This window comes from Haliaeetus albicilla, chromosome 17, assembly GCF_947461875.1.
Source record: "Haliaeetus albicilla chromosome 17, bHalAlb1.1, whole genome shotgun sequence".
Classification (NCBI taxonomy): Eukaryota; Metazoa; Chordata; class Aves; order Accipitriformes; family Accipitridae; genus Haliaeetus; species Haliaeetus albicilla.
The window spans coordinates 22,189,125-22,201,590 of NC_091499.1; the positions used below are offsets into that span (position 1 = coordinate 22,189,125).

General features: G+C 44.1%; 1 long non-coding RNA gene across 1 annotated transcript in view; it reads left to right on the plus strand.

Annotated features, from left to right (window-relative positions):
• The window catches only part of LOC138689581 (uncharacterized), a 113,832-nt gene extending 102,563 nt beyond the window's left edge, over positions 1–11,269 (plus strand). The window contains exon 3 of the long non-coding RNA XR_011328472.1: positions 10,686–11,269. This is a non-coding gene — a long non-coding RNA (uncharacterized lncRNA). The remainder of the gene's footprint in view (positions 1–10,685) is intronic.
• Positions 11,270–12,466: the final 1,197 nt, after the last annotated feature.

Here is a 12,466-nt window from a genome sequence, read left to right on the forward strand (position 1 = left end):
AAGCTTCTCAAAGAGATGTGCCACAGCATTTTGTTTCTGGTATCTTAATATATTTGAAGAGATGCACAACTGTCACTGGCAACAAGGCACTTCCCAATCGTTGACCTCCCAGGAAAACTTGAAGCATTTTCCATTGCAATCCAACAAACAGAACTGAACAATAATAAGGATTCCAGAATGTGTTTAAAAATATTTTTGCTTGTTGAATCACTGCACAGGCTTTGTTATGTTCAAAGAATTTGGTATTCAGGTCTTGCCTGCAGCTAGTGATAAAAACACCTTTCATCCCTATAAAAGCCGAAGGGCTGCTTTAAGTGCTGTGGAAGCAAGTTGAGCACCTTTTGATGTCAATTTGGTTATATGTAGGTGGATCTGTTTACACTTAGTACATACAATGCCTCAATACACTCCAAGGCCAAGAGAATTCAAAAGTGTTACTTGCTGAAAGCTTTCCTTCCTGCAGTTTGTTCCTCTGAACTTAGCACGTCATTGGAAACCATGACAGTAAGTTTTCTACCCTAGCGATATTTTAATAAGGGCCAATAACCTGTATCAAGTTGATCTGGAGGATATCCAGCACTCCCTGTTCTCAATGTCTTCATTACAGGACGACAAATCTAACGCTTATTTGAATTCACATGCTGTGTTTTACCTGGTTTGTGCCATGGGGAGGTTGCCATATTCATTCACTCTCTCCACACACATGTTGCCTAACCACTGTGCTGAGAATAGCAGAACATCTGGGGGACTTCTCCTACCCTTGTTTTGCCCTGGAGTGCTGTTGAAATGCACAACATCTTAGGGGTAATAACAAAGAAAAGGAAGGACCTCTTATTGATTTGCAAATTTCTGTCTTTAAGTTATGCTAGAGCCACCTCATCAACTTCAGTGGAGTTGAACTAGACATCTGCAAAGGTGAATATTTCCACATCTGGCTGAGGAGAAACGAGAATATGCTGTCTGTTGCCCTCTTATAACAGCTTGCATAATGAGATCTGGGTGGAGGAGCAAGCCGAAGTATCCACGGCAAAGAAAGGCTGCATGCCATGCTTTCAAGGCACCAGCTGCACAGGAGCCATCAGGGCTCCATGTAACAGGGTGCACTGATGCAGCTTCTCTCTCCCTTTGGGGAATCAAATTTTCTAAGTGCTTAATCTCAGTGAAGTTCTCTTGGTGACCAGGCTGGTATTGCCTTTCCTACGCAGACTGTTAAAGTGCACGGACTATTATTCACCTACTCAATTAACTGCTAAGGAGACAGAGGAAATATGTGCCCAGCGGAGAAAATGAAGCCATCTTTATTTGCTGGCTAATCAAAATCCAGTGGCTTTTGAAGACAGTGTGAAATGATCATTAATTAGGAAGGATACCTACATTTGGAGTTCAAAGAACCTTGTATAAACCAAGAAAAAAAGGCCTGGAGGACAGAGCTTGTTCCCCTGGGTTGATGAGGCCTTTGTGGACTTAGTCAGCAGGAACCAGCCTGTATCTGAACTGGACCTGGCCTGAAACACATCTCCGGTTCCCACAGGTAAATGCATCTGCAAGCCAGCGATGTGGTGCATTATAGAACACGGGTCCCAAAGAGCAATAGGTTAATTTGGTAACAGCTTCAGTGCATAGCAAACAGAGGGTCCTTAAATGAGGGTAGATTGAGACCACTACTGACCGCTCCTTGCTCTCTCATGCTCTGACATCAAAGAAACCATCAAAATGCCAGGTGACAACCCAAGCCGAACGCTCCCCCCGCTCTCCTTGGGGTATGTGCTCTAGCGTACGAGCGAGTCGAGGAAAAACCTAAATGACAGGGAGGCTCAGCTGTGGCCACTGCCCTGCACACACCCGGGGCCACGTCCCTGGAAAGGCTCTGAAGCTGTGCTTATGATGAGGATGGCAGGATGATCCCGGTGGAATGTAAAGGGATGTGGAAATGCTGCACGGGTTGACACCCAGGGCTAGGGAGAAACAGACCACGCCGCTGCTGCGCAAAACCTGCCGTGAGGTTCACGGCCACGCAGCCGGCGGCTGCCCTGGAGGCTGTGGGTATCCCAGAGCTGAGGCTGTGCGTGGCAAAGGCACCTGGGTGAAAAGGAGCAGGGAAGGGAGGTGGTGAGCTGTGGTCTGAAGAAAGGGAGATTGGGAAGAGGTGGCTACATGGCAGCGCACAAGCCCCATGCGCTGTGGAGCAAGACCTGCTCAGCTCTGTAAATTTTTCCAGTGTTTTCTTGTTAGATTTTACCCCAGAAGGGAGATGGTCAATGGCTTCTACAGACACAGGTCCTATTACTCCATGTCAGTTGTTTGTCCTGCCAGGGTCCCTGGCATCCCAGGGCATCTCTGTGTCTTGGTGGTGACCTGACCATAGCCGCTGTGGTGAACCAGGTGGGATATACTTAGAAAGTACTTAAAATGAGTATATAGGGCAGTAAAAATAAACCAAAATTCATTTCCAAACTAAGAAAAATCTGAAAGTGTGCAGGTCTCATAACAGTCAGCGCCTCTAACTTGCAATAGACCTTTGCTTTGTTTTCACTGAAAAAAAAAAGAGCTGATTACAAAATATACTCCCAATTGTGTACAGAGGAGTAGATCTAGGAGTTGTTTATTCCTCCTTCAAAGGATGTATATACAAAATATAATACCTGAAGGTATTATAAAGGTTAAAGGATATTCTGCAAACACATAAAACCAATAAAGCACTACTGCCTGTTTTTTTAAGATCAATATCACTGCAATCCTTTGTGAGTAGAAATCTGTCTTCCGGCTCAAATTGGAGTTGCACCGTGTCTTTGAGAAGAAGAAATTTTGCCAGCAATGTGCCCATTTATTAGAATAATTATGAGGTAATCCAGCTAGCTATAGGGAAACCTAGGAAAAGAGAAGAGACCAAAACTAGAGCAACTTAGAAAATAAAATACAATTTTCTCAGGGTCAAGGAGATGCGGTATTTCTCTCTTGGGAAATAAACACTTTAGTATGTGTAGATCTGACCCCAACCACTATCTTAAAGATTAGCCTGAAAGATAGTGCAGTGGAAGGGCACGCAGAGAACTCCATGTGATAATTTCCTGGAATTTCTGGATCAAAACAGATAAGAGCTGCATGTTGACATCAGTGAATTGTTGTGACCTTTTGCTTGCAAGCTGATCAGACTATGATCAGCAAAGAACCATGCTCAGAAACACTTAATAAAGGATCTAATGAGTTAAATTTGGGAAAAAGAAGCAAAAAAACCCCCTAAGGACTTCAGTTCTACATAGATCAAAGTGGTATTTGTAGACTCCCTCACAGAAGGACTGCTTCCTGGTCAAATTTACTGTCTTATTGCTACATGCTAAATCTTATTAAAAAGTGTATACTGGTCACTAACCTTCAAGAAAGCAATATCTGCAGTTCCAAGAAGTACAAGTATGCTAAAAAATTCGCCTTGTCTACAAATATGCCACACTTTGCACTTTCTCCTTGCAAATGACTTAATTTATGGATTAAAACCAGAAATGAGGAAATATGGACATGATAAATAACATTTTAAGATGCCATGGTTTTGAAGAATACGCCTTGAAATTATACTCACCATAGTTATATTACCATTACTTTTCACAGACAAAACTGTAACAAAGCTTCAAGAATATGCGCTTCCTCTTTATTTATAAAGCTTAGATATTTTCATTGGGCTTTTCCTTTGTAGTCAACCTATATTATTTATACAGGGAAGTTTGGGAACAGGGGCAGAAATCTTGTTAAGCCAAAAAATGAAGTTTTGCCATGGATTTTAATAAAGCCAGATGCAGGCTTTACGATGTGTTCTCTCCAGTACCATGTTACTGCCCATGACAGTCACAAGTCCTAACAACAACTTGCATTAGAGCAAAGATGTAGTTCAGTGTGAAAAAAGACAAAACGTTTGTAGGAGAAAGGCTATTTAGACCTTCGTGTCTGTATGGAGACATTTTAGTGTCCCAGTACAGAGGTGCTGGACAAGCATATGGCCAAAAGCTGGAGGCTGAAAGCTCATGCAAAACACAGTGAGATCCATTGCTACGGAATAAAATCACTTCCTCTCAAATGACTCTCCAGATTTGTCACTCTGAATATACGTGTGGACAGGCTTCCCACTAGAGACCATCTACTCACAGGTGTGGCTGAATTTAATTTATCATTGAAAATATATTTCTCTGAGGCTGTAGAATCATAGCTTCACAGAATAAATTTAGGTTGGCTACAGGTTATCCAGTCTAGTCCCCTGCTCAAGACAGGGCTAACTTCAAAGTTAGGATAGGTTGCTCAGGGCTTTATCAAGCCAAATTTTCAATGATGGAGGTTCACCAGCTTTTCTGGACATGTGTTTCAGTGCTTGTTATAAAAGATGTTTTCCTCATGTCCAGTCAGCACTGCTATTGCTGCAGCTTGGGACCATTGCCTCTTGTCCTTTCATTTGTATCTCTAGCTCTATCATCTCTGTAATCCACTGTAGATACACCAGCAGAAGACTGCTATTAGATTCATCTTCTTGCTTTGTCTCCCCCAGGCCAGAAAAACCCATCTCCCTCAGTTTTCCCTTTTATACTGGGTACTCCACACCCCTAACCCTTCCGCTAGTCTTTTGCTGGACTTGCTCCAAACTGGTCATGCTGCTACAGGCAGTCAGGTGCAAAACTGGACACAGATGCCAGGGGTCTGAGAGTGTCCCCCCTCTTGGGAGCTGGGCTGCTGGGGCTCAGGACCAGCATCCTCCCACAGACTGTGGGCAGAGGGTGCCAGGCAGTGCCGTGGGGACACCGCGGACAGGGACAACGTCCCGTTCTGTCCCCAAGGAGGGACCCGACGCCTGGGGCTGGGGCTGCCGCCGGCTGCCCGCAGGCTGCCCCGCTCCTGGCTGGGGCGGTGGGATGGCTCTGGCTACCAGGTCCTGCCCTGCCACACTGGGAGACCCCCCACTGCTCCTGGTGCCTGGGGAGCCCTCATCCCCTGGACGTCCCCCACAACTCCAGATGTGGCCTCACAAGAGCAGAAGAGAAGAGGATAACCCCTTCCCTCAGCCCACTGCTTAAATGCCCACTATCCACCATGGTCACTGCTGTCCAGTGGCTAATCCTCTGAGCCAATTCCTCTCCAGCCCTCTTTTAGGAGACAGCTCAAACCACCCTTACAAATCCTCTCTGGTAAAATGGGTGTCCTAGTGGTCCCCATTTTCCACCATTTCTATACAATGGCAATAACAAGGTGTATTTAGTAACACAACTTACTTTATATATCCTGTTTTTAATTACCAAGGTGCTAAAGAGAATGTGTAAAGCACCTGATAATAACACACATGTTAAAGACCTGCTGGAGCATTTATTAGGAGAGCATTTCTTTCTGCTTTAACATGTCAATGTATACAGGGAGGATGGTTTTCCTGTTCCTTTTAAAAAGAAAAATATTAGGCTTTGATTCTCTGGTTTCTTTTCATCTTCTAGCTTAAAAAGCTTCTGGAAAGGAATAAAAAAAGATAGAATAGCAAAGAAATCACAAAAGGAAGATATCAATAAGAAGCACCACTGACTATTCTCTAAGCAGTTTCCAAGCAACTTTTAATGGAAGGTCAGGCACAAGCAAGATAAAGAGAGGAAAAAACAAGACATTATTTCATACAATAAAGTGACTGTGAATGCTGCCAGTTACAAAGGAAATAGATTGGCCAGCCTGAGCACTTATTTATGTTTTTCTGTGAATACAAATGAAAATCCTGTATAAAGGGCACTATCAAATTTGAGCGGGAGTGTTAATTCCAGCAATAGGTTTGCATTACTCCTCCAAGAGGCTTTCATCACTGAATATGAGATGTTGACTCTGTGGTAATAATAACGGTCCTGTTGGACTCCCTCAGCTCCTTCTGTCTGAAGATCTATAACACCTTTTGTCTTTAATTAATCATGTCTCACTTTTGCAGCTCAAAGTAGATTTGGTATGAGTCACATGGGTGGGGCAACTGAGGCATAGAAAGGTGGAGTGACTTTACCAAAATTGCTGTAGCTATCCACAGGCATCCTAACGCAGAAATTGCAATGGCCAGAGGTGTGCCTCCAGTCAAGAAGAGACAACAATACGTGCAGACAACCCTAGCTACGCAGCACTGCTGGCTCCCTACAGCAGCTCACTGTGGAAGGAGGCAGAGGCTGTATCTGAAGTGCATATATCTGTATGTGTAAGTTATGTGTCATGTCTACTTCTTTCTTCACCCAGCATGTGGCAGCCTTAGCGAGTTGGCAGCTGAAATAATCCTTCTGAACCTGAGTGCCATAGCAGGCAGTCTGAACACATCCCTTTGGTCCCAAAGTCACAGAGCATGAAATATCCCTCTGTACTCTGTGACCTGTATCATGGTCAAGGAGCAAAAGCTCATGTGTCCATGCCAAGAAAAGCCCTAGGAAGGAATCCAGGTGTTGATTTGGAGGCCTGAAAATTGAAGAAGCCCAATTATTAGTTACCTTGAGAATGCTGGCCCATTGAGTAGTGATAGCAAGTGCAAAATAAAACCTTTCTCTTTTAGTTTCAGTCTTGGAGTGAGAAGTTAAGCTCACAAGCTGATGAAGTTTGGTTTGGTAAAGCTTTACTTCTCACGGATGGATTTTCTGATGTCTGCACCAGGATGATGCTACAGCCTGTCTCTCCACATAGTACTGACAGTTAGTTCTCCCTTGCCATTCAGCCTGTCTTCAGGTTAAACAAAAAAAATAGGCAAGTGAAAAAAACTGTCTGAATTTGAACTTTCAACCAGAGAAAATATTTTTGCCAGGAGTTACTTATGATGGCGTTCTGGATCAGAATCATGTATACTCAGGGGCCTGAACAAGAGCGTCAGGAGTCATTTAGGCACTGGAAGGTGCCCAGCCTTGATCCTGTGTTTAATCTGCTAGCCCCATGAAGCAGTTTTGGATATCCCTAGGATGTGGAAGATTCACGTATCACCTCTATCTAGGTAACAGAAACCTGCACTTTCCCTCCCAGCACTGTTAGCTAAGAGAGTTAATATTGTCAGACCGCAAAGGCTTTTTGCTATCTGGGAATAAAGTCCACACAGACATGCAAGAGAGAGGCTGTGATGAATTGCTACAGCTGAAGATGAGTCTTCCAGAAGCACTTCTCCCGCACATGCTCTTATGTATGTGTTCTGGAGCTGCGGCGTAATGCTGAGGCCACTCTTCTCGCTCTGGGTCCTTGCTTGCTAGGCACGGCTGGTTCCTAATACAGTTCACCGGGATCCTGAAGCAGAGAGAAGTCACATTATGCCCTAGCAATACAGCTAGTCCTGTATGTAAAGTGCGAGATTTGAGTGCAAGTTTACATCTTTGATGCCCATACTACATTGTGTCCAGACCAATTGATTACAGATATTAAAGTGAAGGGACCAGCTTCTTAAAATGATTTCAGCTACTGAAGCCTGCTCAGCTTTTACTTTCCATTTCCAATCATGTATGCAAGAAGACTTCCTGGAAGGCACAAGAAGCAATCTCAGAATTAATCCCATAGTATGCTATAGGCTGGTTATAGTGCATTTCCCCTGCTCTGAAAACAGGCTGAGCAAGGGTTTGAAGGACAGTTTTTGATAAACAAATCTGTTCCTGTGTCCTGAAAACCTGTTATGAATGAGACCATCTTTTAGGATCAAGGGAAGCCAATGAACCAGGATACTGATATCCAACAACATACACTTACGGAAGAAGCAGATATAGTTCAGCTGATCATTGTCTGTAAAATGCACTCAGATATATCTGAAAAATGCTGTGAAAATCTCAGTATTCTTACAGCACTTCTCCTATTAGACATGATTTTTTATTTTTTATTTAAATCACAGCCCTTTCCAAATTGTATGCAAACTGCATGCATCCCAAGCTTCTGCCTGCAAAGGACACCAGTGAAAGCTAATTACATCCTAGCTGAAAGTACTGAATTCAGTCTGAAGCAGAGGAGAGATTTTTCACCAGACTTGCTCAACAGTGGATGTGGCAACAAATTATCAAGGGTGCAATAACATCTTAGGCTGGTGCAGCTGTGTCTACAGTAAGCTTTGAAATAAGACCTTAGCCACTATGATTTGTTCTATGTATAGACTGATGTAGACACCAGCAGTTGAGCTTCCCTGTTGTCTTCTCCCGATGCACTAGACCAGCTTTGTGGTCCAGACCCGCTCGGCTGAACTCACCTTCTGGGCTGAAGTCAGGGATGCAGCTGCCAGCTCTAGGTCAGAAGATGGATGTGAGGGGAGATTTCTACCTCAGAGTGGGCTGATATTGGTTTTATCTGGGCTGCTCTGCTGTCCCCTGCAGAAGTCTGGTGCCCAGCTCTGAGCATGTGGGCTACGTTGTGGATAATTGCCCGAGAAGTGGTTTGGCAGGGCAGTGCCTGTCTCTGTCAGCTCTTTGTGGTGGGTGTCTCTTTTAAGACAGAAGGTTAAAAGAATTCCAGTATTTTACTTACAAAGCTCTTGTTTTCTTTGCTTGCTTTTAATTTAGGATTGTGAAAACTTCTTCAGTCATGATGGGAAAAGAACATCTTGAGGCCCATGCAATTGCATTTATCTTAATTTAAAACAGTTTATGGAAGTTATCTATCATGATTCAATTGTGCAATGAATGAGACAGCATTCCTCATATTTGCTCACTACACTTCTTCCTGACTTTATTATCTAATTTCTTTACCTGCTTTTAGGTTTGGGGGGGTTACTTTGTCAGTTACTTAAGATTTTTTTCAAAGTGGTGAACTACACAGCAGTCAGCAGCTGGCCATCTTAGTGGGACCACAGTATACGCATGTTCCACAGAACTACTTGTTCACTTGCTTCTGAGGCCAATTTAAAGCTCACATCTATGTCTCCATGAAAAATCTTTTGAGCATCTTAGAAAATGTCTCAGCTGGAGCAGAGTTTCTTTTGAGCCAACAAAGCTAATGGTGCCTAATAAAACTCCTTGTAGCTAAGGAAAAAGCATGATTGGATGAAGTCTCTGAGTGGAATTAACTACCAGAAGGAATGAGTTTAAGTCCAGTCTAAGTTGGTTTTGGAGCAGCTGAAAACATTTTAAAAGCAATCTTCTTGCAATAATCAAAGACAAGAAATTACTGCAATGATAACAGGAAATTTGGGGCTTTCAGCTGGTCCTCCGCAATAGGCTTTTAAGAAAACATTAGCAATGGGACAAGAGGTAAGGCAATATCATGGCTGTAAAGACAAAGGACTGCAGGTAGGAGCAAAGAGATCCATCCTTCTAACTTGCTTTCAGGGCAGTGACTTCTCAAACAACAGCATTTGGAGATGAGTTATTTTAAATAGGATTTAAAACATCAATAACTTATGGATCTACCTTTAAATTCCTAACCTGTCTCCTCCTGCCCAAGTTCAAATCTCATCTTCTCTCTCCTATAACACTCAATGGATATTTAGTCACCATTTCAGGATTTATCTAGCTAAAACATGACTCTCCATTTTTACTTTCTACACCTTTTCCCAACACTGTACCAACACAGCATCCTGTCATCAGGACTGTGCTCAGCCTTACACTTCTCCCAGCTTTTGGCACAGGATTGAACACAAGACATCTTACCCCAAGCCTCCTGGGGGCTACCATGCCCACCCTGACTCTGGTCCCATGTTCTTCCTCCCTATCTTATGCTGTTTTTACCTTGGTGCAAGTGTGTCAGGCAGTTCAGTGAGTCATGCTGTTTCAAGACAAACCTGATGTTTTTGGAAGATTTCGTTTTTGGCTAGGTTGGTTCCCTGAAGAACCTCACCGTGAGGTTTCATGGACTGTAGTGTCAATAGCTGGGGAGAAAACAGTCTGGACTTCAGCTGGGTTAAGGTGCTACAGAAGGGTACCTTAACTGATAACATTTTTCTGTATAATTTATCCAAAACGTAGCCTTTCCTGTTCACCATGTAGCTTTTGTAACTGCAAAATTATCTTCCCTGGTCTTGATGAAACACCATTCTGTCTCATCAGTGTTGCTGCAAAGACCATTTTCTCATCCTATCACATTCCCTGGACAACCCTTCCCTATGCAGCATCCACCAATTCCCCATTTTTCTGCTGCATAAAACACTGCAAACCCAGGGCCCTCCCTGAGCTTTTTTATTCTGACTCAACAGTTCTTAATCACTCCCCAAATATTAACTTTCTTCTCCAGTTGTGCTGTACTGCCATCATATGCTCAATTTCATGATGCTTTTGCCCATGCAGTTATCCATGTTAGGGAAGGTTCCACATATCCATGTTATTATCCTCCCTGAGACCCCTTCTTAACACTCCTTTAGTGTCTGGTCTGATACCTACAACAGAAAAAAAAAAAAAAGACAAATAGCTGGTGTGTTCAGTCTGTAGACTGCTGTGTCAGCCAATGTTGTATTACTGTACCTCTTGTCATGCTCATATCTTTTTTCTATATACATTGGGTTTGTGCGGCAAGGTTTTGGTAGCAGGGGGGTTACAGGGGTGGCTTCTGTGAGAAGCTTCTAGAAGCTTCTCCCATGGCTGACAGAACCAATGCTAGCCGGCTCTAAGATGGACCCGCTGCCAGCCAAGGCTGAGGCCGTCAGCAATAGTGGTAGCGCCTGTGGGATAACAGATTTAAGAAGGAAAAAAAGTTGCGGGACACACAGAAATGGCAGCCAGAGAGAGGAGTGAGAATATGTGAGAGCACCAGCCCTGCAGCCCCCCAGGTCAGTGCAGAAGGAGGGGAGGAGATGCTCCAGGCGCCGGAGCAGAGATTCCCCTGCAGCCCGTGGGGAAGACCATGGTGAGGCAGGCTGTCCCCCTGCAGCCCAGGGAGGTCCACGGGGGAGCAGATCTCCACCTGCAGCCCAGGGAGGACCCCACGCCGGAGCAGGTGGGTGCCCAAAGGAGGCTGTGACCCCGTGGGAAGCCCGCGCTGGAGCAGGCTCCTGGCAGGACCTGTGGCCCCGTGGAGAGAGGAGCCCACGCTGGAACAGGTTTGCAGCAGGACTTGTGACCCCGTGGGGGACCCACGCTGGAGCAGTCTGTGCCTGAAGGACTGCAGCCCATGGAAGGGACCCACGCTGGAGCAGTTCATGAAGAACTGCAGCCCGTGGGAAGGACCCACGTTGGAGAAGTTCACGAAGGACTGTCTCCTGTGGGAGGGACCCCACGCTGGAGCAGGGGAAGAGTGTGAGGAGTCCTGCCCCTGAAGAGGATGTAGCGGCAGAAATAACATGTGATGAGCTGACCGTAAACCCCATTTCCCCGTCCCCCTGCACTGCTGGGGGGGTACGTAGAGAATCTGGGAGTGAAGTTGTGCCCGGGAAGAAGGGAGGGGTGGAGGGAAGGTGTTTTGAGATTTGGTTTTATTTCTCATTACCCTACTCTGGTTGATTGGTAATAAATTGAGTTCGTTTTCCCCAGGTTGAGTCTGTTTTGCCCGTGACAGTAATTGGTGAGTGATCTCTCCTGTCCTTATCTCGACCCACAAGCCCTTTGTTATATTTTCTCTCCCCTGTCCAGGCTGAGGCAGGGGGAGTGATAGAATGGCTTTGGTGGGCACCTGGTGTCCAGCCAGGGTCAACCCACCACACTATACTTATTTTATGTTGATGCAATATCCAACAGAGCAGCATCTTGGTCCAGATTGCTCACTTGGGGGGGTGGAAAGAGGTTACTACTCCATTTTTATTGACTACGCCATCTTTACTAGGTGTATGAGTTGCCAGTATGCTGATTCATACAGTTCAAAGTTCATAACAGAAGGCAATTTGCATTGACAAAAATTATCTGAATAGCTCATTCATGTTGCTAGATTCAAATGTAGAAGCACTGTCTGGAGAAATGTCATCAATGCCATTTTTTTAAAAAATTGTTTATCACAAACTGAATAGTATAAGCTATGATAGAAAGAGTGGAAAAATTAGAAAGAAATATTAAAAAAAAAAAAAAAAAAAGAAAGTAAAGGTATGAAGAGATCAGGAGCTTCATTGTTCCACAAGTGAAGTTGGCCAAAGAGACAGATTCTCAGTAGGAATTCAAGAGCGTATCTCCAAGCGACCCATATCTGCCACTGGATCCAGGTGTCTGAAAATGTTCCCATGGTTTTCCCATGGCTTATGGCTTGATTGTCCAAACGCTTTTGAATATTTGTCCATTTATGCATGTGTTTCTAAAGAAATCTGCAATGTTTTGAAAATCTGGGTACAAATTGGTAAGCTGAGTGCTTAAAAATACATAGTAGGACATATCTGCTAAGGTAAAGAATTATTGTCATTTGAATTTGCTTGGGAGTTTCACAGACTAAGACTTGGACTTTAAAAATGAATGTAAATGGAATTAAACTAAATAAAATAAAACTTCCAGGAGGACTTTGTGGTTTGGCAGACTTCAATGCAGGCTGAAGAAACCTATTTCTCTGCTCCGATGTTTGTTTTTGTGAAGCCATTTTGTATATAATGATGTGATGATATGTTACCGTGGATGTAGCACTAAAT